At 43.4% G+C, this 27,218-nt stretch overlaps 1 protein-coding gene across 2 annotated transcripts in view; it reads right to left on the reverse strand.

Moving 5' to 3' along the window:
• PAFAH1B1 (platelet activating factor acetylhydrolase 1b regulatory subunit 1) overlaps positions 1-25,712 on the reverse strand; it is a 68,374-nt gene extending 42,662 nt beyond the window's left edge. Inside the window, exon 1 of one of the 2 annotated variants that reach the window (XM_063449857.1) lies at positions 25,214-25,712. The gene's annotated coding sequence lies outside the window, so the exon portion shown is untranslated. Of the gene's footprint in view, positions 1-24,731; positions 24,957-25,213 lie in introns of those variants that run through there. The other variant, XM_063449862.1, reaches the window with a different exon arrangement.
• Positions 25,713-27,218: the final 1,506 nt, after the last annotated feature.

Below are 27,218 nucleotides of genomic sequence, written 5' to 3' on the forward strand. Positions count from 1 at the left end.
CGAGATCACTATGGGACTGGGGGGAGGAGGGGTCCGAGATCACTATGGGACTGGGGGGAGGAGGGGTCCGAGATCACTATGGGACTGGGGGGAGGAGGGGTCCGAGATCACTATGGGACTGGGGGGAGGAGGGGTCCGAGATCACTATGGGACTGGGGGGAGGAGGGGTCCGAGATCACTATGGGACTGGGGGGAGGAGGGGTCCGAGATCACTATGGGACTGGGGGGAGGAGGGGTCCGAGATCACTATGGGACTGGGGGGAGGAGGGGTCCGAGATCACTATGGGACTGGGGGGAGGAGGGGTCCGAGATCACTATGGGACTGGGGGGAGGAGGGGTCCGAGATCACTATGGGACTGGGGGGAGGAGGGGTCCGAGATCACTATGGGACTGGGGGGAGGAGGGGTCCGAGATCACTATGGGACTGGGGGGAGGAGGGGTCCGAGATCACTATGGGACTGGGGGGAGGAGGGGTCCGAGATCACTATGGGACTGGGGGGAGGAGGGGTCCGAGATCACTATGGGACTGGGGGGAGGAGGGGTCCGAGATCACTATGGGACTGGGGGGAGGAGGGGTCCGAGATCACTATGGGACTGGGGGGAGGAGGGGTCCGAGATCACTATGGGACTGGGGGGAGGAGGGGTCCGAGATCACTATGGGACTGGGGGGAGGAGGGGTCCGAGATCACTATGGGACTGGGGGGAGGAGGGGTCCGAGATCACTATGGGACTGGGGGGAGGAGGGGTCCGAGATCACTATGGGACTGGGGGGAGGAGGGGTCCGAGATCACTATGGGACTGGGGAGAGGAGGGGTCCGAGATCACTATGGGACTGGGGGGAGGAGGGGTCCGAGATCACTATGGGACTGGGGGGAGGAGGGGTCCGAGATCACTATGGGACTGGGGGGAGGAGGGGTCCGAGATCACTATGGGACTGGGGGGAGGAGGGGTCCGAGATCACTATGGGACTGGGGGGAGGAGGGGTCCGAGATCACTATGGGACTGGGGGGAGGAGGGGTCCAAGATCACTATGGGACTGGGGGGAGGAGGGGTCCAAGATCACTATGGGACTGGGGGGAGGAGGGGTCCAAGATCACTATGGGACTGGGGGGAGGAGGGGTCCAAGATCACTATGGGACTGGGGGGAGGAGGGGTCCAAGATCACTATGGGACTGGGGGGAGGAGGGGTCCAAGATCACTATGGGACTGGGGGGAGGAGGGGTCCAAGATCACTATGGGACTGGGGGGAGGAGGGGTCCAAGATCACTATGGGACTGGGGGGAGGAGGGGTCCAAGATCACTATGGGACTGGGGGGAGGAGGGGTCCAAGATCACTATGGGACTGGGGGGAGGAGGGGTCCAAGATCACTATGGGACTGGGGGGAGGAGGGGTCCAAGATCACTATGGGACTGGGGGGAGGAGGGGTCCAAGATCACTATGGGACTGGGGGGAGGAGGGGTCCAAGATCACTATGGGACTGGGGGGAGGAGGGGTCCAAGATCACTATGGGACTGGGGGGAGGAGGGGTCCAAGATCACTATGGGACTGGGGGGAGGAGGGGTCCAAGATCACTATGGGACTGGGGGGAGGAGGGGTCCAAGATCACTATGGGACTGGGGGGAGGAGGGGTCCAAGATCACTATGGGACTGGGGGGAGGAGGGGTCCAAGATCTTAATGAAGTGGTCTGGGTGCCAGGTCCTTCTAGGGTTAACCCATTTTTTCATAAACAGCAGTTTCAGAGAAACTGCTATGTTTGTGAATGGGTTAAGCCTTCCCCTATTTCCTCTAGTGGCTGTCTCACTGAAAGCCGCTAGAGGCGCTTGCGTGATTCTCACTGTGAAAATCACAGTGAGAGCACGCAAGCGTCCATAGGAAAGCATTAGGAATGCTTTCCTATGTGACCGGCTGAATGCGCGCGCAGCTCTTGCCGCGCGTGCGCATTCAGCCAACGTGGAGGAGAAGAGGAGGATCGGAGGAGAGCTCTCCGCCCACCGCTGGAAAAAGGTAAGTTTTAACCCTTTTACCCTTTCCAGAGCCGGGCGGGAGGGGGTCCCCGAGTATGTTTTCCTGGCACTAGAGTGGTCCTTTAACCCCAAATGTAAACATAGCAGTTTCTCTGAAACTGCTATGCTTGCATCTGAAGGGTTTAAATCTGAGGGACATTGCACACAGACCACTTCATTGAGCTGAAGTGGTCTAGGTGACTATAGTGTCCCTTTACATAGGCAACTAGCTTGAGATCTAAGCAGGGACCCACCGAAGTGCAGGCTATTTGAGCTGTTGTCCATTCTCAATATTCTTTTGCACCCTGTTTTGTACTCACTAGAACAAATACAATAAGCTGTTTTCCCCTTAATGCAACAGCTTCAATCAGCCTATCGCGGCTACATACTTCACATCTTCACCCCCCGTAGGAGAGAGAATAATCGTGCCAAACATTGGAAATTGCAAATGTTCATCACTCTCCAAATGCATGTCTTTTCAGTATAACATGTTCAAGTTTTTAAACTATGCACTAAATATGCTTTTATTGTCTGTGTACCTCAAGATAATATTAGGCTATATCCATTTGTGTTACCTATGTTGTTCATTGTTCTTTACTACCCTGCTTTTGTTAGACCCCATTCCTAACAAGTCGACTAGGGACATTAGATTCCCCCACAGAAACAATGACCCATAACCAACATGAGTAGGTTCTTCTGTATCGTCTTAATGCTAAGGGCCTCAACAGCCACCAAAAGAGGTTTATGGTATTAAAAGATGTGCGCTCTTCTGGAGCATTCATATTTTGCCTACAGGAGACCCATTTCTGCAGGTGCAATTCACCTAAATTATTCTCACCTACATTTCCAGTTAGTGATCACACACACTCACGTAGAAAAATCAAAGTGAACATTTTTTTCATAAGGACTGGTCCTTCTCTCTTAATAGGAAATATGCAGACCCTCAGGGAAGACTACAATTCAAGGGTTTGCACAATAGTTAAATTACAGTAGCCTCCATCGATGCTCCAAACAAAAAAGAATGGGTTTCCTATCAAGAAGCTTCACAAGAAATTCCAAATTTAATAGAGGGAGACTATGTGGCAACTTTAATTGCACAGTAAATCCCCCCTGGCCAACACCATATTTCAAACCAGGTAAGCTCATACCTTTAGTTGCCAATTCTGGGAGCTGCTAACCACCAATGTCCTCCACGACTCTTGGAAGGGTTATACCCACCTTGAGAGAGATTACACTTTCTATTCTAAAGCCCACAAACTTTACACACACGCACTGATTTAGGTCATATTTTTGTTAAATAAATCATGACACTAATATGCCATGTGTTGTTGTTCACCTGAGATTATATGTACCTAATTTTAATACCTGCTAAGGAACAGATTGTCATTTCCTGATATGTAAACCCATAAAATTCAAAGAGGTTGCATTTCTCCCCCCAAAACTGTACATACATATGGTAAAACACAGCCACCTGTCAGGTGGTCTTGGGATGCCGGATATCGGCTTGTAATATTACGCCACTAATTAGCTCTCATCCTACAATTTAGTTCCCAATCCATGAGTGCAATGTGGATTGCGCTGGAGAATGCATACATTTCTCCCCTCAAGGATTAGCTTAAGTGGAGAACATATGTCACACACACACCCTGGGGCTCTCTCCACTACACATCACTCCCCACAGCTATGGAAATCATGAGGTTTAAGAAAAAAAAAAAAACGTACTATAAGATACCCACTCCGATTACGCCGCATTGACATTCCTATGCTATTCACAAATTTTTACAATTACAAAAACAATAGGTTGAAGAGGGCCCTGCTCAAACGAGCTTACAGTCTATAGGAGGTGGGGCGTAAAACCAAACAGGACAAGAGGTAGCAATCAGACAAGGTGGAGTGAAACAGAGCAGGAGGAGAGTAAAAGTGCTGCCCTTCAGGAGAGTTCAAGAGACAGGTATGTGAGGTAGAGGCTACTCTGGAATGCCATAAGCTTTCCTAAAAAGATTGTTTTTTGAGGCACGTTTTAAATGATTGGAGAGTAGGGGAGAGCTTGGTCATAGGCAGGCTATTCCAAAGGAAAGAAGCTACCCGCGAGAAGTCGTGCAAGTGCGAGTTGGCTGTACAGGTGCGACAGGAGACAGTCATGTGCAGAGCGGAGAGACCGAGAAGGGGCATACCTGCGGATCAGTGAAGAAATATAGGAGGGGCTAGAATTGGTCAGTGCTTTATAGGTGTGGCTTAGTACCTTGAATTGACTCCTATAGGATACAGGAAGCCAATGTAAGGACAGAGGGGAGAGGTGTGAGAGGAAAATCAGCCTAGCTCCAGCGGGGTAATACGACTTGTGGGAATACCTATTAGGAGAGAGTTACAATAATCCATGCAAGAGATTACCAACGCATATACACGCTCCTTAGTAGCATCTTGTGTAAGAAAAGGGCGGATGCGGGCTATGTTTTTAAGGTGGAATCTACAGGATTTGGTAACAGACTGGATGTGAGGCTCAAATGTGAGGCCAGAATTAAGTATAACGCCAAGACAGCGCGTTTGCAAGGATGAACTGATGTGATGGAGGGGGAGCAGTATTAGTAGGCAAGACAAGGAGTTCAGTTTCAGAGAGATTGAGTTTCAAAAAGCAGGAGGACATCCAATCAGAGATGGAAGAAAGGCAAGCAGTAACACGTATGCTACCAAGTACAATCAGAATGTAGACCCATCCTAGTGGTTGCCAAAATTACCGAGTTTCTGGAAGTCCCTAGACCGTCCTCCAATCAAACATATACTCTAGGCTTTACAGTCCACACGCAATTTAGAATATTAGTCACAAAGACTTCCTTTCTAAAATTCAAGAAAATCCATTGGATGAATTTCAAGTAAAACAATACCCCCCCGCCCTCCGTTGGTCCCCCTTGATAATGTTGCTTATTGGGTTTGTTCATTCTCCTTATTTTGATTCAGCACCCCTGGACTACTATAGTTGATATTTTGTGCGATGCAGCGGACCACTTCTTTACAAGCAGGATCGCAAAGAAAGAAACGGCCATCTCGGATCCTCAGACCAATCGCTTCCACTAATTTTGTGAAAGTTACACAAAAAATGTTTTTTCTACCCTTATATGTTTATCTTTGTAATAGTGTGCCTCTGCTTATGCAGCATAAGTGTAATTATTTGAAACTTTTTTTAGTACAAATTAAACAGGTGGGGGAGAGTTCCGTGCCACACACAGCCCTCACTTGCCAAGGCAGGGACTGCACACTCCCTTTTAGTAATGCCAATTTTTATAAGCAGTGGGCGCTGTGATAGGCTAGAAGCAGTCAGCAGACCATTTCAGCCAATTGTAGCCACCCATTGCCGCTTAAGTTAATGTTTCCTCAATAGCCCAAGCTAAACCAGGGGGATGGGCAGCTAGCAACTTATTTAGCATTAAAAATAAACGCTAAATGAAAGTGGAAGGGCGGTGCCAGGAGACCCCAGGCACCAACCACATCAATGACACAGCAGTTACAGAGCCTTTAGTTAACTTGATTAGATTCATAATTATTCATTTTCACCTCTGCTGAATATTTGAGCAACATTATCCAAAACTGGTAGAATAGTTAAAGGAACATGTTTATGCACTATATAAATCCACACAATCAGGCAAAGGTACAGCAGGAGCTGGGACTATTTACAATTTCTCCTAGAAGTCATTTTACCTTGTAATGTATTTCAATGGGCTACCTCAATATAACATGAAACTCTGCTTATAGTTAGTGTTGATAATTTTGAACCTGTTTATTAATTTTTTTTATTCTCGCGATGCGAAATCCAAAATAGCCATTGAAAATCCTACTGCATTTTGGCGGGAATAACTCCTGAACGGGGAGGTTGAAAAACCCAGCGAACAGAGGTAATCCGTGATTTCCATTGTTCATGAACAACCGTTCGCGGAGAAACAGACTAACCCAATGGGAAGCTATCTACAGAACACGAATGGTTTGTTAGTCGCGTTCGGAAGGTACGATGCGGACGATATGCGAACGCAGGAAATAAGCGAACACGAAGGGGGAAGTTTCATCTAACGCGTAACGGAATGCACGCGGTCGGGTCAATGTTGCCGCACGAACGCCTGACTGGTAGGAGAGCCACCCGGGCACTTTACGCTCACCGTAGTAAGCGCACCTCGCCGCAAGGACGCAACAAAATGGCGAGCGTAGCCACAGAGGGTGGGAGTATACCCAGACGGATAAGACCGTGTGTATAACCCGAATCTAGGAACCTGTGGGAAAAAACACTAGAGGGAAAAGAAGGGAATGGGAATAGGGAAAAAATACACTCCAGGCACCCAGACCACTTCTGCCCATTGGAGTGGTCTGGGTGCCAACTCCCACTACTCCTAACCCTGCAAGTGTAATTATTGCAGTTTTTTTATAAACTGCAATAATTACCGTGCAGGGTTAACTCCACCTCTAGAGGCTGTCTACTAGACAGCCATTAGAGGTCACGTCCTGATTTCTAGCAATGATTTTCTTTGCTAGAGCGTCGCTGGACGTCCTCACGCTGTGTGAGGACCTCCAGTGTCGCTCATTTCCCCATAGATAAGCATTGAAAATCTTTTTCAATGCTTTCCTATGGGGAGCGCTAATGCGCATGCGAGGCATTACCGCCCATGTGCATTAGGTCTCCCCAGCCGGTGGGCGGGATCAGTCTCGCCACCCGGAATCAGAGGGAGGAGCGGCGCGGAGGAGGAGACAGCGACGAGGGACATAGTCGCTGCCTCAGGTAAGTGACTGACGGGGTTTTTACCCCTTTAGCAACCGAGGATTGGGGGGTGGGAGGGAGAGGGTACCTCCAGTTCCAGGAAAACGGATTGTTTTCCTGGCACTGGAGTTTCCCTTTAACCCTCAGGCAGCCCAGAAGAAAGAGTGCAGGATAAACTCCCCACAGAAGTAATACATTCAAATAAAATACAGTTGAAACACAGTAATAATGACACAATAATAATGAGAAGACAAGCCAGCGGCAATGTGTTAGACAATATTCTGACCTGACTTGTGAGGGAGCAGCAAAGAAAGGAAGTACCTCAGTGGGAGGGGCGTTATATATACTTTGCTTGTCTCTTATTGGTCGCATGTTTCTTATATGTTCTTTGCTGCTATTGGAGTAGTAAAGGAAGTTAATGCAAAATATGAAGACTCATGTGGTAAAATTGTGGTAACGGAGTGTGGGTTCAAAGAACCATTTCCTGTTCACAATGGAAAGCTGGGAGCTTCTCTGCAACTCACAGGCTGTCTGGCTGCTGATCCCACATACTCTGTGGCCCTGCTCTCTCAATAACAATCAACAAAGGATTAAAAATTGCCATCCCCACACTAATAAAAATGACAGATCTTCAATTGGTTACTCTAGTTAAATCTATTATAATTGTGTTAGATAAAGATAGTGTTTAAAACAATAAAGCATTGTCTAGATAGTACAGTAATGATACTTTATATACCATAAGCAAGAGCTAGACACGTTCACCTAGCATGTTAACTCCACAGGGTCCGGGATTAACCAGTGACTATCCCACTAAACACTGAGAAATGTTGACTTTCCGGATAACCAAGTTTTTTCACATAAAAAAAAGTGCTGTTAATGATGCCATGATACTGTAAAATTTGTATTACTTCATCGGCTTGTACCCGCTATTGTGGCGATACAAGCGTGTTTGTTAAATCTCTGCACTGCAAAAATAAAGAATTAAAAAAAAAAAAAAAACAATAAAGCAAATCAAGATTGATAGTATTTTTTTGTAAGAGACAGGCAATAGTTGCTAATATAACTGAATAACCAAGCAAAATTTGGAGGGGATATAAAGCATGACTGGTGTGATTTCCTACTGACCTTTGCTCAACAATCTTCCAACTAAAATAACTTTATGGTCATAAGTGACAGCATTATAAAATATCAACCTTCATTTTATAGCACTTAACATCTAACCAGAGATTAGGTCACAGGAGGAGTATAAAACATTCAAACTTGATTCTAAGAAAAATAAGAAGGAAAACAAAAGAAACTGGATAACAATAAAGCTTTAAAGGGACACTAAGCACTTTAACCACTACATCTTAATGAGAAGCATCTGACAGGCAGAGCACCCCATGTCCCTAATGGATTAGACTCAATCAGCATTGATGACCTTATCGAAGGAAAAGCAGCAAATGTACAAAGAAAAACAGGGCTTTTTAATTTTATAGCAAATGGCTTCAGTTACAAAAAATAAATAAAAAATATATGCTGTGGGTATGTGTGTGTGTGTGAGAGATTATATATATATATATATATATATATATATATATATACACACACACACACACATATATATATATATATATATATATATATATATATATATATATATATACATACACACACGTTTTTAGATTCCCACAGAAATCTCACATTTGCAGTGATGTTACTACTACAAGTGATTGTGGGTGGGCATATGCAAATTAGTTCAAAGAATCAAAGTCCCCGCTCATTATTCCATTTTAAACATGGATTCCATAAGAGTTTTTGTTTGCTGTATGAAACAGAGATGCAAAGCCAGTGAACTAGTCATGGATAGATCTTATGGCTAGACAGATGTGCAGATCTGTGTTTAACAATGTATTGACCATCAACTGACTTCAGGTGGAAGGAGCATTCAATCACATTTTTCCCCATCATAACTTTGTTGGTTTGTGCTCCTCAAGTAACGCCAAGTCTCATTAGCAAGCCAATAACCAATAACCATGAGTGTTCAATGCTTTCCTTTGAGCAAGACCTAATGCGCATGCACGGTGGTACTCCCCCATTAGCTGATGGCGGCAGATTTTTTCAACAAGGGACCGACCGATTATCGGTCTGGCCAATATAATCATTGATATTCAGTATTTTTGGCAATATCTGTATCGGGCCCAAAAAAATACTGATATGGGCGATAATACATACCAGGAACCCGGGCCCATGACAAGCCCGGCGGACCTGTGGGGGGGGGGGGGGGGGGGGGGGGGGGAGGGCGCTTACTTACCTTCCCAGCAGCTCCCTGTGTAAATCTCGCGAGTCCCACGGCTGTCAGAGCGTTGCCACGGGTTACCATGGCAATGCTCTGAGAGGCACGCTGGCTGCAAGAATTAGGCAGGGGAGCTGCTGGGAAGGTAAGTAAGCGCTTGCTGGGCCCCCTCTGCACAGTCCATGCCACCGGACCACCAGGGAATGCAATAGACCCCCTTTCTGGCCAAGTAAGAAGCAGGGAGGGGGGACTGAATTTTTATTTTATTTTTTTAAATGGCACACTGCATTCACTATATACACACACTGCATTCAAAATGGTAAATGTACAGAATATCGGTAGGTTATCGGCTATTGGCCTGAAAGTTCACAGATTATCGGTATCGGCTCTAAAAAAAAAATCTATATCGGTCGATCCCTAATCGCAACACCTGGGATACGCTGAGTGAAAAAGTTTTTGATACGTTTGGTAAAAAGAGAACCCTATAAAAGTAAATTCAATGAGACAGCCAGTCCGGGTGGCAGGTCTTACAAATTGTACCTATTTTTCATTAGATAGCAGAAGGCAAAATATAAATCTATATAATATGCCAGCAGGATAGTTAATGTAGTTAATGTAGATTTCCTACTACATCTATTAATAGATTTTTTTTTACCAGACAATTGTCCTTATGCTGACAATTAAAGGAGCACTATACGGTCAGGAAAACAAACATTATTCCTGACCCTATAGGGTTAAAACCGCCATCTAGCTACCCTGGTCCCCTCATGCCTCCCTGAATAGAGTAAAATCTTACTAGGTGTCAAGTCTGGAGCTGCTTACTTTTTTCCCCTGTTTCCTTTTGACCTGCCTACTGACATCACCAAAAGTGTTAGCCTGATCCAATCACAATGCTTCCCCATAGGATTGACGGAGATTGACAAAGAGGCACATCAGGGGAAGAGCCAGCCAATTCAAACACAGCCCTGGCCAATCAGCATCTCCTCATAGAGATGAATTAAATCAAAACATTATGCTGAATACATAAGGGCTCAAAACATTGGCAGGTGAAGTTTGTGCCCTTGAGTAGAAATTCACTTTAGATCAGTATATCATGGACTCTCCTTGCTTGCAGTAACGAGTAACTGGCTAATATAAGACTTGAGATTTCAAGTCCTGGAATACAATATGTATCACTGTAATATAGTTATGTTTGGAAATATTTGGACAGTGACAAGTTTTTTTTCATTTTAACTTTTTTCAAGTTACAGTTAAATAATAAATATGGGCTAAAAGTGCAGTCTCAAATGACATTTTTGAGTATACACATCAAAATTGGAGCAAGAGTTAAAGAATTACAGCTCTTTAATATGTAGCCCCTCTTTTCCAAGGGACATTTAATTGACTGTGGGCTATTCCTTCATTATTTCTCTCAATTAAGCAGGCAAAAGGTCTGGAGTTGATTCCAGGTGTGTCATTCACATTTGGAAGCTGATGCTATGAACCTACAATATGCGGTCAAAGGAGCACTCAATGCAAGTGAAACAGCCCATCTTTAACCGAAGAGAGAAAACAAATCACCTGAAAGATAACAGGAGCATTAGGAGGGGTCAAAACAACAGTTTGGTAAAAAAAAAAAAAAAAAAAAAAAAAGGTGGTGGTGGGAGGAGGGGGTGAGACGCACTGGTGATCTCTGTCCAACAGACCTGGACATCCACAGAAAACAGTGGTGGATGATTGTAGGATCATTCCCATGGTTCCCTTCGCGACAGCCAGCCAAGTTAAGAGCACTCTCCAGGAGGTAGGCATTTCATTATCTACCATAAATAGAAGACTTCAGGAGAGTAAATACAGAGGGATCACTGCAAGGTGCAAACCTCAATAACAAAGGCCAGATTAGACTTTGCCATAAAATATATTAATATATATATATATTTTTTTTTAATCTAGAAAAGCAAACCCAGTTCTGGCACGGCATTTTTTGGACAGATGAAACTTAGACCAACCTGTACCACAATGATTGGAACGGTTCATGATCCGTAGCAGAACAAGTTTGTTTTCCTGGCACTATAGTTTCCCTTTAATGCCCCATAGCCAATTTCCTTGTAAGGAATGCTTCAAGACTTATTTCTTTGGTTGTTATAGTTTGTGATGAAATTCAACAGCCACTTATTTTTCAATTTTGAGCCACAGCTTTTCTAAATATTGTACTATTGCTGGATATGCCTTGTGATCGGTAGGATATACCTATGTTTCTAATTCATTAACACTGCCAAATCCTGTGATAGCACAGCAGAGCGCTATAAATCACAACCATAAAAACACACACAAAAAATTTTGATCAGTCAAGTTACTTTTATAAAAAGGGTTTATAAACACAAACGGGAAATGTATTATTCACTGAAGTGTGAGTTTTCAAGAACTCAAAGTAAATTTCAAAATAAAATACAACTGACTTTTTTTTTACACACACAATTGTTATTTTGTGCAGCAATATTAAAATTTACTTTGAAGGGACACTATAGTAACAGCTTAATGTAGTTCTGGTGTCCCTGCAGGCTTTTCTGTTGCAAACAATGCCTTTTTTAGAGAAAAGGCAAAGTTTACATTACAGCCTAGGGATACCTCCAGCGCCGTCACTCAGGGTTGCACAGCATGCAGCACCAACGATCAGCGTATCCATGCTATACATAGAGACGCTGATCTTTCATCACAGAGATGCATTGATTCAAATAAGATGATTCAGATGCTGAGTGGCCAGGGTGGAGTTTGGCACTGCATCGCCTCCTTGGCTGAGATCATCAGAATTGACGATCTCAGTCAATCCAATACTTTCCAATGGAAAAGCATTGTGATTGGCTGCGATCATTACTACTGATGTCAGCCAAGGAGGCAGATCAGGGCAGAGCCACATTAGCAGACCAGCACAGTGCTGGAAATAAGGTAAGATTTTAGTACATTTAGAGGAGACAAGTTGACCTAAGTAGCAATTTGAACACTATGATATAAGGAATATATAAGTATTCCTGACCCTATAGTGTTGCTTTAAAGGTACACTATAGGGTCAGTAATACAAAGTTTATTCCTGACCCTTTAGTGTTAATAACACTATTAATGTGGCCATCCCAACACAATTGTGTTACGTCTAACCTTTATTCCAGCGCCACGCAGGTCCACCACCACATGATCAGAATGAACAATCTTAATCAATCCAATGCTTTGCTATGTAATAACATTGGATTAGCGGACATCAATTATTTTGATCTCTGCCAAGGAGGTGGTGTGGTTTGCTGTTTACAGCAAGATGCCTGCAAAGACATACTATACTCCCAAAAACCACTACATTAAGCTGTAGTTCTGGTGACTATAGTGTCCCTTTAATTCTTTACCAACCATGTAAACAACCATGACAGTCAATTATGGTCAACTGAAAACCAAATTTCTGAAAGATGAAACACACTTAATGGGAAATGCTCTCCAATGAAGTTATTTTAGGTTTTCAATTCATCGGTAAGTGGGGAAATTATCTGTGTTGATTTAATGACTGAGAGATCCTTACCAAAGCCATCCAGAGTATGGCAGCAAATAAAACAATGCAAAGAAAAGAAGAAGAAGAAGAAGAAGAAGAAGAAGAAGAAGAAGAAGTGGTGGTTTCTCCAGGGATGTCTACACTTATACTGCTACTTATTATTGGTGGATGGCTTAACAGAATAAATTGTAAGGGACACTAGTCACCAGAACCATTAAAGCTTAATGTAGTGATTCTGGTGTCTATAACCTGTCCCTGCAGTGTTAGCACTGTACATACTGACTTTTCAATATTAGTATATTTACAATACAAGTCAGCTGGAAATATTCCAGCTTTGTCATTTCCATAGACAAAGTAATTATATATTTTTGCCTTATGTAGATCTTTTAACTGCACCCAAGTTTCAGAGAAATTCCAACAATATACTAACTTGGAATTGAAACATTTCTCTGGACGCCAAGATTTTCCACTTACACGAGTCATCATATTCTCACTTTATTAGCCACTTTCACTCAACTAATTACCATATGTAGTCACGCTCACATACATGTCAAACTATTCGCACACAAATGTGTAATCACCAACACGCCATCCATACTTATTTAATTAGGCTCTCTTTCTAACTTCTCCAGGTCCTCTGTTGCTAGCGTGTTGTGGAGTGGAAATCTTGAGGTCTCATTACTTCAGAGCTCTTCTGAGTTGTACCTAAAGCTCAGGCATGGGACATAACTTTCTGTTGGCGCTATGAGACAGAGAGCTGAATGTAGAGCACACAAGTATCCTTAAAACAGGTCAATTTCTTTTGAGACTACACATGAGATTTACACACAGAAAAGGAATACTACACTTTCAGCACAAGGTGCCATTTTATTTCTTCATGGCAACCTGGCACAAATATTTGACCTTAGATATAGGCAATTTTCCATAAATATTCCACGAAGAGTTCATAAAAGACAGTTACACTTTAATGCACCAGACCATACAAAGACCAAGGTAACACATAATTGACTGAGCCAATTATGGTTGATAAGGGTGTAACAAGCTTATTTTATATGCAGAATGGTGGATGAGAAGACATTTCTTCAACAGTTATTTACATGCTTGCAATGCACATTGAATTCTGGTTAATATCTTTCCAACTGTATTCCTAATGCAATAGTATGCCTATGTCTAACTTTAGATACCCACTCCCGTGAACATGCAAAGGTTAAAAACCTTTTATTCAGGTCTCCTCCTCCCACGATGGTGGACCTAATGTGCCATGTGTGCCGAGCGCATTAGTTTCCCCATAGGAAAGCGTTACAGGAACACTATAGAGGCAGGAATACAAACTCTCTCAATATCTGGGACATAAAACAAGCCAATTTTGATGAAGTTGTTATGGTGCCCAAACTGTTTCTTAAAGCTAAAGATTCTTTAATGCTTAAAGTGTGCCTTCAAAAGGTATCACTCCAGTAACCAATACATTTATGCAATTTTTTTTCTGCATTACCTCAATAATGTTGCATTTTTGCAAGTTTAAATCTTTATAGTATTTAACCCCTTAAGGACCAAACTTCTGGAATAAAAGGTTATCATGACGTGTCACACACGTCATGTGTCCTTAAGGGGTTAAACAAAAAAAATATGTTTTGCAGAATGCTGTGCTAGAAGACCTTCTCAGTCACAACCGCTCACGAAAATATTTCTATATTTTGAACTGTCTACATAGGCTTAATGCAGAAGTTACACTGCTTATTCGTGCGTTAATCTGGTGAAGGAAAATTACAAGATTTAGAAATGGGTTGATCCCGCTCTAGATTTTCAGGATCATTAGACGTACCCTAAAAATATACATATCCAAGAATTCCTAGGGCAAATGATCCCCCAAGACAATTCCAAAGCAAGAAAATAAATATTACCTCACGGCAAAAGGGTGACGGCACCAGAAGCTAGAAAACACTTGGCGGCCTGCATGCATCCAGGGCTTGTGCCCCTTTGCGTGCACGCGGAAATTGCTTGTTGAACGCAATTCCCTGGTATGCGTTCCACTCTCATAAACCCTTTCAAATTCTTCCTTTCTTCACTCGGCAGGCACAGAGGAGAGGATTCCACAGAAATGGATGTTGTGCAGCAGGAAGGACCCTAAACCAACATACCATGAGCCAGAAAAGGTTCCCAGCAAGCTCTGCAGGATGTGCTTGCGCACCCTGCAGTTCACCCAGATCTGCAGCCTCCTACAAGTAAGGGCTAATACAAAAATGGGTCAATAATACCTGTGACGACCTCCCTTTAGGGGCAGTCAGAAAGCTGAGATTCTTGACTAGATCTCTACTTTTAGAACATTTGGGGAGGAGTTAACGTTGGTGCCAGTTATTTTAAGAATTTTATAGGGTCATTTGTGCCTGCAGGAAAATCCCCGCTGCTGCACTGCAGCTCTACATCGCTACATATGCAAAATCTTCCATATCAAGTGTATGTACACAGCTCAGCCATAACAGCACTAGGTGAGCTGCTTTTAATTAACTTTAAAGGGAAACTCCAGTGCCAGGAAAACGATCCGTTTTCCTGGCACTGGAGGGTCCCTCTCCCTCCCACCCACCAATCCCCGGTTACTGAAGGGGTGAAAACCCCTTCAGTGACTTACCTGAGACAGCAGCGATGTCCCTCGCCGCTGTCTCCTCGTCCGCGACGCTCCTCCTTGTGATTGTGTCGGCCGGTGGGCGAGACTGATCTCGCCCACCGGCCGAGGAGACCTATTGCGCACGCGCGGAAATGCCGCGCAAGCGCATTACGTCTCCCCATAGGAAAGCATTGAAAAATCATTTCAATGCTTTCCTATGGGGTTTTGAGCGACGCTGGAGGTCCTCACACAGCATGAGGATGTCCAGCGACGCTCTAGCACAGGTTTCCTGTGCTATGGACCAGGAAGTGCCCTTTAGTGGCTGTCTAGTAGACAGCCACTAGAGGTAGAGTTAACCCTGCAATGTAATTATTGCAGTTTATGAAAAACTGCAATAATTACACTTGCAGGGTTAAGGGTAGTGGGAGTTGGCACCCAGACCACTCCAATGAGCAGAAGTGGTCTGGGTGCCTGGAGTGTCCCTTTAAAGCTATTATGCCGAAACGTCTTTAAGCCCAGGAGCAGACAGAATAGTCTCCTACCCAGCGCTCAGATTCTTTGGGAAAGCCCAGGCAGTGCCCCCTCTAAAGAATAAGGCCCCCCACGTGCCATGTGATTGCTCTCAGTTTTTTTTAATTGACTCCATCCTTGAGGGGTTAACAATAAGGCTGCAGACAGAGAGAAACAAGTATTGTATATCTTTACTATGTCTCCCTGGTTGTTCTCTGATAATGCCAATCAGATCACTCAGTACTGCCAGTATATACATATTTTATAGGAAAGTATTTTTCTGAAGTAAGAGGGCATGGCATTGCGCAGCATTCAGAAAAACCTTTTTTTGTACAAAAATTAAACATTTAAGCATGCATAAAATGGCAGCATATTAATGAGCCAAAACTAGGGATCGACCGATATTGATTTTTTTAGAGCCGATACCGATAATCTGTGAACTTTCAGGCCGATAGCCAATAACTTGCCGATATTTTGTACATTTACCATTCTGAAAAAATAAACGAATTTGAAAGGTGAATGCACAAAATATGCATGCCACATGTAGTGGATGAAGTGTGTTTAGACAGGGGAGCTGTGTGTTTGTGCAGTGTGTGTGTGTAGTGGATGAAGAGTGTGTGTTTGTGTCGTGTGTATGTAATGCAGTGTGTGCGCGCGCGTATGTAATGCAGTGTGTGCGCGCGCGTATGTAATGCAGTGTGTGCGCGCGCGTATGTAATGCAGTGTGTGTGCGCGCGCGTGGGTTTGTGTAGTGTGGATTTGTGTAGTGTGGGTAGTGTGTGTTTGTATGTAATTCAGGGTGTGTGTTTGTATGTAATTCGGGGTGTGTGTTTGTATGTAATTCGGGGTGTGTGTTTGTATGTAATTCGGGGTGTGTGTTTGTATGTAATTCGGGGTGTGTGTTTGTATGTAATTCGGGGTGTGTGTTTGTATGTAATTCGGGGTGTGTGTTTGTATGTAATTCGGGGTGTGTGTTTGTATGTAATTCGGGGTGTGTGTTTGTATGTAATTCGGGGTGTGTGTTTGTATGTAATTCGGGGTGTGTGTTTGAATGAAATTCGGGGTGTGTGTTTGAATGAAATTCGGGGTGTGTGTTTGAATGAAATTCGGGGAGTGTGTTTGAATGAAATTCGGGGAGTGTGTTTGAATGAAATTCGGGGAGTGTGTTTGTATGAAATTCGGGGAGTGTGTTTGTATGAAATTCGGGGAGTGTGTTTGTATGAAATTCGGGGAGTGTGTTTGTATGAAATTCGGGGAGTGTGTTTGTATGAAACTCGGGGAGTGTGTTTGTATGAAACTCGGGGAGTGTGTTTGTATGAAACTCGGGGAGTGTGTTTGTATGAAACTCGGGGAGTGTGTTTGTATGAAACTCGGGGAGTGTGTTTGTATGAAACTCGGGGAGTGTGTTTGTATGAAATTCGGGGTGTGTGTTTGTATGAAGTTCGGGGAGTGTGTTTGTATGAAGTTCGGGGAGTGTGTTTGTATGAAGTTCGGGGAGTGTGTTTGTATGAAGTTCGGGGCGTGTGTTTGTATGAAGTTCGGGGCGTGTGTTTGTATGAAGTTCGGGGCGTGTGTTTGTATGAAGTTCGGGGAGTGTGTTTGTATGAAGTTCGGGGAGTGTGTTTGTATGAAGTTCGGGGAGTGTGTTTGTATGAAGTTCGGGGAGTGTGTTTGTATGAAGTTCGGGGAGTGTGTTTGTATGAAGTTCGGGGAGTGTGTTTGTATGAAGTTCGGGGAGTGTGTTTGTATGAAGTTCGGGGAGTGTGTTTGTATGAAGTTCGGGGAGTGTGTTTGTATGAAGTTCGGGGAGTGTGTTTGTATGAAGTTCGGGGAGTGTGTTTGTATGAAGTTCGGGGAGTGTGTTTGTATGAAGTTCGGGGAGTGTGTTTGTATGAAGTTCGGGGAGTGTGTTTGTATGAAGTTCGGGGAGTGTGTTTGTATGAAGTTCGGGGAGTGTGTTTGTATGAAGTTCGGGGAGTGTGTTTGTATGAAGTTCGGGGAGTGTGTTTGTATGAAGTTCGGGGAGTGTGTTTGTATGAAGTTCGGGGAGTGTGTTTGTATGAAGTTCGGGGAGTGTGTTTGTATGTAATTCGGGGAGTGTGTTTGTATGTAATTCGGGGAGTGTGTTTGTATGTAATTCGGGGAGTGTGTTTGTATGTAATTCGGGGAGTGTGTTTGTATGTAATTCGGGGTGTGTGTTTGTATGTAATTCGGGGTGTGTGTTTGTATGTAATTCGGGGTGTGTGTTTGTATGTAATTCGGGGTGTGTGTTTGTATGTAATTCGGGGTGTGTGTTTGTATGTAATTCGGGGTGTGTGTTTGTATGTAATTCGGGGTGTGTGTTTGTATGTAATTCGGGGTGTGTGTTTGTATGTAATTCGGGGTGTGTGTTTGTATGTAATTCGGGGTGTGTGTTTGTATGTAATTCGGGGTGTGTGTTTGTATGTAATTCGGGGTGTGTGTTTGTATGTAATTCGGGGTGTGTGTTTGTATGTAATTCGGGGTGTGTGTTTGTATGTAATTCGGGGTGTGTGTTTGTATGTAATTCGGGGTGTGTGTTTGTATGTAATTCGGGGTGTGTGTTTGTATGTAATTCGGGGTGTGTGTTTGTATGTAATTCGGGGTGTGTGTTTGTATGTAATTCGGGGTGTGTGTTTGTATGTAATTCGGGGTGTGTGTGTTTGTATGTAATTCGGGGTGTGTGTGTTTGTATGTAATTCGGGGTGTGTGTGTTTGTATGTAATTCGGGGTGTGTGTGTTTGTATGTAATTCGGGGTGTGTGTGTTTGTATGTAATTCGGGGTGTGTGTGTTTGTATGTAATTCGGGGTGTGTGTTTGTATGTAATTCGGGGTGTGTGTTTGTATGTAATTCGGGGTGTGTGTTTGTATGTAATTCGGGGTGTGTGTTTGTATGTAATTCGGGGTGTGTGTTTGTATGTAATTCGGGGTGTGTGTTTGTATGTAATTCGGGGTGTGTGTTTGTATGTAATTCGGGGTGTGTGTTTGTATGTAATTCGGGGTGTGTGTTTGTATGTAATTCGGGGTGTGTGTTTGTATGTAATTCGGGGTGTGTGTTTGTATGTAATTCGGGGTGTGTGTTTGTATGTAATTCGGGGTGTGTGTTTGTATGTAATTCGGGGTGTGTGTTTGTATGTAATTCGGGGTGTGTGTTTGTATGTAATTCGGGGTGTGTGTTTGTATGTAATTCGGGGTGTGTGTTTGTATGTAATTCGGGGTGTGTGTTTGTATGTAATTCGGGGTGTGTGTTTGTATGTAATTCGGGGTGTGTGTTTGTATGTAATTCGGGGTGTGTGTTTGTATGTAATTCGGGGTGTGTGTTTGTATGTAATTCAGGGTGTGTGTTTGTATGTAATTCAGGGTGTGTGTTTGTATGTAATTCAGGGTGTGTGTTTGTATGTAATTCAGGGTGTGTGTTTGTATGTAATTCAGGGTGTGTGTTTGTATGTAATTCAGGGTGTGTGTTTGTATGTAATTCAGGGTGTGTGTTTGTATGTAATTCAGGGTGTGTGTTTGTATGTAATTCAGGGTGTGTGTTTGTGCAGTGTGTGTAGTGATGTAATTTGTGTAGAATAGAATTTTTTTTTATTTTTTTTTAAATATTTAAAAAAAAAAATGTTTTGTTTAATCCCCCCTCCCTGCTTTTTACCTGGGGGGGAGGGGAGATATACTATTCCCTGGTGGTCCGGTGGCTTGTTAAGTACTGCGGGGGGCCAGCAGCAAGCGCTTACTTACCTTGCAAGCAGCTCCCGGTGTAAATCTCGCGGCTCTTAGTGCCGCGCGGAGCGTTGCCATGGTAACCCGTGGCAACGCTCTGCGGCCGTGGGTCTCGCGAGATTTACACAGGGAGCTGGAGGAGCTGCTTGCAAGGTAAGTAAGCGCCTGCTGCTGGCCCCCCACAGGACCGCCGGGCTTGTAATGAGCCCGGCGGTCCTGATATATTTAACGGCAACATCAGTATCTGAATTGGCCGATACCGATATTGCCGAAAATACCAAATATCTGCCAGACCGATAATCGGTTGATCCCTAGCCAAAACCAAAAGGTATTAAAAGTTGCATTGGTATTTTTGGAGTGTCCCTTTAAAAAGGAACACTATAGGGTCAGAAACACAAAACATGTATTCCTGACCCCATAGTGTTAAAAACCATTTAGGTGGCTTGCACCACCTTAGAAAGGGTTAAAACCTACTTTATTTCTAGCTCTCCACGGATCTGCCGGCGCTGGCCCCGCCCGATGCGCCTCTTTGGCTGACAGAATTTATGATCCAATGATTAGTGTCCCTTTAACTATAAAATGAAATAAAGCTTATTACTGGTTCTAATTTTATGCTAAAAAGTATCCAATATTAACTTCCAGTCTGCTAGTTACTTTAAAAAGTACCACTAAAGTCACTCAAACGAAGAGACACTGAAGCAGGTGCTGTAGTTTGAACCATGCCATCTAAAGAATTGCAGGGTCAAATACACCTCTCTAGTGGTTGCCTTCCTGGCAGCAACTAGAAGAGATTATTCATCTAGAACAATTCATCTATCCTGCAAATAAATGCAGCTCATAGAAGCATTTAATTGGATGGAGTGAAGCGTTGGCTGTGCATTCATATCTCCTCTACGAGAAGCATTGGATTGGTCAAGAATGGTGGAAGAGCGCTTCAGAGGCAGGGAAGTCGCCAGAACAACTACAGCTTATTAAATATGTTCTGGTGAGTATCATTACCTTCAGGCTTTTTGCTGTAAGCCCTGTCTTTTCAGAGAAAATGCAGTGTTTACATTACAGCCTAGTGATAACTTCACTGGCCACTCCTCAGATGGCTGTTAGAGATCCTTTCTGGGTCATGGCTGCCTAAAATGCATCCAAACATTCAGTATCTCCTCCCTCTGCATGCAGATACTAAACTTTCCTCACAGGGATTCATTGATTCAATTCATATCTATGAGGATATGCTGACTGGCCAGGGCTGTGATTGAATTTGGCTGGCTCTGCCCCTGATCTGCCTCCTCGTCAGTCTCAGCCAATCCGATGGGGAAGTACTGTGATTGGATCAGGCCACCACTTCTGATGATGTCAGAGGAAGTTCACAGGCAGAGGCCGCAGCTTCAGACTTGAATACAAGTAAGAGTTTACTATCTTTAGGGAGGCAAAGGGAGCTAGATAGTGGTTTTGACACTAGGGTCAGGAACACATGTTTGTACTCCTTTAACTTTAATTTTCACTTCCAAAGAAATATGGACAGTGCTCAAATGGGGAGAATTATAGTTTCCCATTTAAAATATATAAAAATGGTAAAACAAGTAAATAAGTATGTAAATTATAAAATGTTCAAGTCCAAGCACCACAAATCGCTTACTGTAACAGTCATGGTGCAAGAATGATGGATTAAGTTCTTAGTGTTAAAAAAAAATTAAAATAAAACAGGATTCACCAGACCAATCCCTCAATTTGTGCCATCATACAGGTTTGTATTATGCATCCAAAATACTGACCCTTTTGATAAAGCTGAATTAACACAAAAGTGTTAATGAGTGTGCCTTTTTAAAACGAAGTGTTGAAGAGTGTAGAGGTGTTCGAAAGAAATTACATTAATTAATTAAAGTACAAACTATAATTTGTGCTGGCTATATGTATTGGAGTGTCCTTTTAACAAGTTGTATACACAACAGTTTGTATAAACCATTCAATTATGTAGTATCTGAGGAAAGAGCAACATACCAGCTATAACATAAGTAACCAAAGGAACCATATTATAAAATGACACTAACCCATAATGCTGAAATACTAAACATGGTATCAAAGAATACAATTGCTTGGCCAATGGTTGCAGCTCTCCTATTCACTCTATTAAAGCTCCAATATCCTGGCAATACATTTTACATGCTTCCACCAATACCAGTTTGAAAAGGGTTAAGATTTATTCAAACCCGAAAAGCCCAATGCCATATAAAATTTTAGTGGTTGACAGGCATAAGTATACAGCAAAAGGTAAGTTACCTGCAATAGTTCTGCACAATTTGCAAAAACCCAAACTGACCTGTAGAAAATATTTGGTTTTACCTGTACAACATTAACACATGTATACATACTCAAATGTCCTTCATTATTACATCTGTATGTCTTTCCAGGCTTTGATATCTTGGTTTACATGTACAAACAGAAGGCAAATAATTAGCCTGGGGAAAATGCATTCAAACATTTTGCTACAAAAACAGCCATGCATGAGACAAAAAGATGTTGACAGTAATTTGAGTACCAAGCAACTGTGCAAGGAGACAGGGTAGAAGTCTGCAGACTCAACCCACACCAAAAAAAAAAAAAAAAAAAATATTAAAAAAAACCTTGAATTGTTTTAGTAGACACTACTAAATATGACATAACAATGAAACAGTTAAACTTTCAAAGAATCAGACAGGCACTGCATTGTAGGAGTGGCATGCAGTTAGACAAAGAGAGTGTTTCTAAACACAGATCACATTAATAAGGAGTATGTTGGGCCTCCAGTTGAAGCAACAGAAGCATGAAATTGGTCAGATACATACTAAAAAACTGAAATACTGCACATACTAAATGTTAACACTTATTGTATAAAGTGAGGGGTGTAACTAGACAAATCTACGCCAGAAAGATAAAAAAAATGAAATTCTCTGGATACAGTTATTTAATAGTATGCATGTCAGCAGAAAAAAAACAAAACAAAAATAAAGCAGTGACAATACAACTCTGCAGAATGACACCTATGCACCAACAGCTCACAAAGAAGGCATGTCATGGTATATAGAGATATTGCTGTGATGCCCGCAGGAACCTTAATGAAGTCAAACATAATGGTGAAGTGGTGTGCACAAAATCATGAAGCGCCATTCATTAGAATCCTTTAAATCAGATTTTTTTTGCAAATTAAAATTATATAATATAGAACAATGAAGCCAAATACATTTCTTAAAATAAAGCTGCTTAACTTTTTAGTAAGAAATGTCATATCCAACATAAGCTGGGGTACGATATTTATATAAGTGGTTCAAAACAATCTTATTTGGTTTTTTTATGCAGACAAGGTAAATGCAAACAAAAATCCTTTAGGATGCCACTTGATTAAGCGACTGTCCAAAGTAGCAGAACACCTCTGATTATTTACAATAAGCAATTGAAAAATACACATTCAAGTAAAAATGCAACTACTATTAAAGTGTATGGCAGACCAACACATGTTGATTCGTATAAAATTACCAACAAGTGTGTACAAATAAAACCCATAACAAAGAACAATTTAAACAATAACTTCTCACTTCATATGTGTAACCCTAATACATGGCTTCATAATGCAGCAATAACATTTCTGTACAGGGCATATTACATTGAAAATCAAGATGCTCTCATTTGGCATGAACTCAGCAAATATAAAAACAAACGAAAAAAAAAAAAAAAACAGCCATTTTCTGCCTCTACCTCCTTACTCCACCCAGTCTCCCAGTCTCCCAGTCTCTGCTTGATGACTGTTGGCTCATACAGATTGATGCTGCGCACAAACAAGGTTCAGACTTGCAGATAAATAGATATCTATAAATATGTTTTAATAGTTTATTTTTTGTAGACAGCATTATCCTAAACCATTTGCAATGGTCAGAATGATGTACTTATTTCCCTTTTCAGTGTCACGAGTATAAAATGTTACCTCCAAGACAAAAAGGCAGTATAAACATCCACTGTGTTATATCTATTTTATGAAATAACAGCAACTACTGAAAGATCAGGTAACATAACAAGTTTATAAAACCAAGGGTGTGCACAACACACCTAAGCAATGATTCAGCTTTCTTCCACTCCCGGTTCTGACAATTTCATCTACACATGCAAGCAAAACAGCCTAAATATTACAGCCAACCCTTAAATTTTGGATGCAAATGGTTTGGTAACAACTGCATTCAAAGGCTTGCCGACCAACAAGCACAGAGCAAAGTGCCCAAGAAAACAGCACATGCCAACATAAAAGATACAGGATGATGATTCTAAAATGAAGATGTAATATTTATGAAAGGGGTGTGCCAACTGAAAATCATGGTTACTGCAGACAATTGTAGTGCCAAAATAATTTTAAAACATTTGGTAAATAAAATCCAGCATAATCTCAAATGTATCAGATTGCTATTGCATGTTAGGCAGTAGACATTTGACTGATGACAAGATTCACCTTGAATGAAAAAAGGGTGTTTTTTTTTTAAATTTCCCCATGATCCAAACTTCAATGGTCCATAAATGACCAATAATGATAATGAAAGACACCAAGTAATTTTGTGGTGGGAAAGACAAACATTAAGTTTAATACACAAACAAGCCATAATGTATGGAAGCACTGAGCTACATCTACGCACCTTGCATGCAACCAATTCTCCACTCCCCTATACTTTCACCTACTACAAATAAAATATCACTATGCAAGTGCACCGATCACTTTCCAACCAAAATCAAGCAGTGACTGTAAAAACACTGGAGTCCTTAAGAACATTTTAGAACAAAATGACAGCATTAAATTTATATCAAAAAATGATAACTGAACATTGCACTATAGGGCCTTGTGGCAATAGACAGGTTAGAGGTGGGTAACACCCATCCTTGGCTTGACTTCAACAATATTTATGTAATGGACGTGTATGACCATCTCCTTACATCAGACAGATACCCAGCTAGACAGACTAATCCTCAAAAATACAAGTCATTTAGGCCATGGGTACCCATCCTTGGCTTGACTTCAACAATATTTATGTAATGGACGTGTATGACCATCTCCTTACATCAGACAGATACCCAGCTAGACAGACTAATCCTCAAAAATACAAGTCATTTAGGCCATGGGTACCCATCCTTGGCTTGACTTCAACAATATTTATGTAATGGACGTGTAGGACCATCTCCTTACATCAGACAGATACCCAGCTAGACAGACTAATCCTCAAAAATACAAGTCATTTAGGCCATGGGTGCCAGCAGCAGACACTGAGCTGACACCCCCTAATACACACAGGCCGGCAAAGCATCATGGGAGTTGTAGTTATACGCCAGCTGACGTGGGGGGTGTCTGTCTACCTTTTGTCTATCCTTAGATTAGGCCGTGTGTACTGAAGGACAAATTGTGACGCAAATGGCTGAACGTAGAGCAGTCGCCATGGAAACGTGTGGAATGTTCTGCGGATGAGCTGCCCAGGACGCCCTGTCAGACAGCAGCAGCCGGGCTCAGTGTACGCGGCAGACACGGCCCACTGTACACGGAGGGCTGCCAGCCGCCACCAAAGCAGCACATCACACCCCGAATAATAACACCGTACTCGGTGACCCTGCCACGCCTCGATCCCCCCCGAGGATGCACTGAGCCGCCCTCCCTCCCTCTCCTCCGCCTCCCTCCTGCGGTGCGGGAGCTGTAACGGCCGGCCGCCATTTTGAGAGAGAGAGGGAGAGAAGATGAAGGAGGGAGGAGGCAACAGCTGCAGCCACATCGTCAGGACAGGGCCTTCCCTCCCTCACAGCCTCCCGGTTACCCTGCACTGACAGCCGCCCCGGGGGGCACTTACCGGCGGGGGGAGGTACGGAGGATGGCCGCCCGGCCGGCTAGCCCTCAGGAAGGTCTTTGGAAGGGCGGATGGTGGTTGTGGTATCCCCGGTCTGTCGTGTAGCGGAGGGGGGGGGGTGCTGGGGGAAATAGGCAAAAACCCAGCGTAAACCCCTCGTCCTCCACCTCAGGCGATATTAGGAATACGAGATAAAAATGGCGATAATGGAGAGATGGCCGCGAAGGGCGGTGAGGCGCGAAAGGAGGAGCTAGTTGTTTTGGTATTTAGGGGGACGATGTCCTCCCTCCTCCTCCTCCCTGTGGGTGAGTATCCCGCGCCCGGTGCCCGTGCCTCCCTCTCTCCGCTGTCTTCCTCCCGCCGGGCTCTCTGGGAAGCCGCCGCCGCCGCGCTGTCAACGAAACGGAGCTCAGCAGCGCGGTGACGTCATATCAACCGCTCTGAGGGGAGGAGGGGGAGCGACCGGCCGGCTGCTGTGGGGTGAGAGGCGGGGCTAGAGACGTGCGCATGCGCAGCAAGTCGCTGCTGCCCTGGGCGTAGACGGCTGGATGGAGGGATATTGGGGGGGGGGAGCACAATGTTCAGTGACGCAGGGATGGAGTGAGGCGCATGCGCGTTAGGGGGTGACGAGGTTTTATAAGGAGGGATAGGAGGGGGGGGATTTATTGGAAAGAAAAGAAAGGGATGGCTTGGATGGCACTTTATATGCAGCCATGTCCTTGATGCTATCTGTGTGTGCAGCCTTTAAAGAATATCTCTATGATAAAGCATGTTGTGCTGTCTGCACAGAGAGCTCAGCCTGGTATATGAAGTAGGGAGGGAGATCCACCATGTTTTCCTGAATGTGTATTACATAGCTCCAAGCAGGCCCAGGTTTGGCAGGACAGTCCTGAATTAATGTTGAAAATAATCCAGGCACTCAAAACGCATTCCAAATAAGGCAGTTTATTGGACCCAAAAACCAGAAAGCAAAGTTTCGACCCCTTAGGGCCTTTGTCAAGCTAAGGGGTCGAAACATTGCTTTCTGGTTTTTGGGTCCAATAAACTGCCTTATTTGGAATGCGTTTGGAGTGCCTGGATTATTTTCAATATTCAAATTTCATATTTGGTCCCTTCTGGTACTGGGACTTCCAGGACGAAGGGCGGAGTGCACTTCCATCTTTTACATAGTCCTGAATTAATGGTCCTTCATGGTGTCCTATGTCACCTTACGGCACAGTGCGAGCGTGTCATCAGATAGGCGCGCACAGTCTGAACCAGAGAAGAACAAAATGTAGACCCACAAATGTTGGTGAACTACAACTTCCATGATGCTTTGACTTTATAAGTACTGGCAAAGCACCATGGTAGTTGGAGTTCTACAACATCTGAGGAGCTACCTTTTGTCCAGCCCTGGTCTAAACTGTGTGAGCAGAGCATTTTAACAGTGCTCGGCGCATGTGCTGCCCTCTGAGACGGGCCAGCATGATTTTTTTGGAGTCAGGCAGGAAAGGGCTAGGTTTTGCCTTATAATGTCACAAATAGACTGAAAACATATTCTCTGTTTTCGCTTTCAAATATTTGCTTGAAGTTCCCCAAATTAAAAAGCTAATCCAGTTTGTCTTATTAGCTATAGTATGGTTTTGGCTTTTCTCCAAGAGATGAAAACACATCCAACAATGAGTGCAGCGCAATATCAGAATGGCAAATGTGTGACTTGGGTTGTCAAACACCATATAAAAAGGTTCAACTGGAGCTATATGTAGAATTCTTATTTTTCTTTAAAATTTGCAAATGTATTCTTTAGTACTACACGATACATAAATGAAATATCGATTACACCGATCATAACTTCGGACAGATCCAACTCAGAGGACACGTTTTCGCAGCAGTTTTTGACTACGTGACTCATGTTCCACGCTGTCTTAATGACGCTCCCGGAGATGGAGTTACTACTCCGGCAACAAAATGCATTTTATCTGTATATATGTAGCATTTCATGGAAAAACGCTGCACGTACAGATTATAA

This window comes from Pelobates fuscus, chromosome 1 (assembly GCF_036172605.1).
Source record: "Pelobates fuscus isolate aPelFus1 chromosome 1, aPelFus1.pri, whole genome shotgun sequence".
Taxonomy (NCBI): Eukaryota; Metazoa; Chordata; class Amphibia; order Anura; family Pelobatidae; genus Pelobates; species Pelobates fuscus.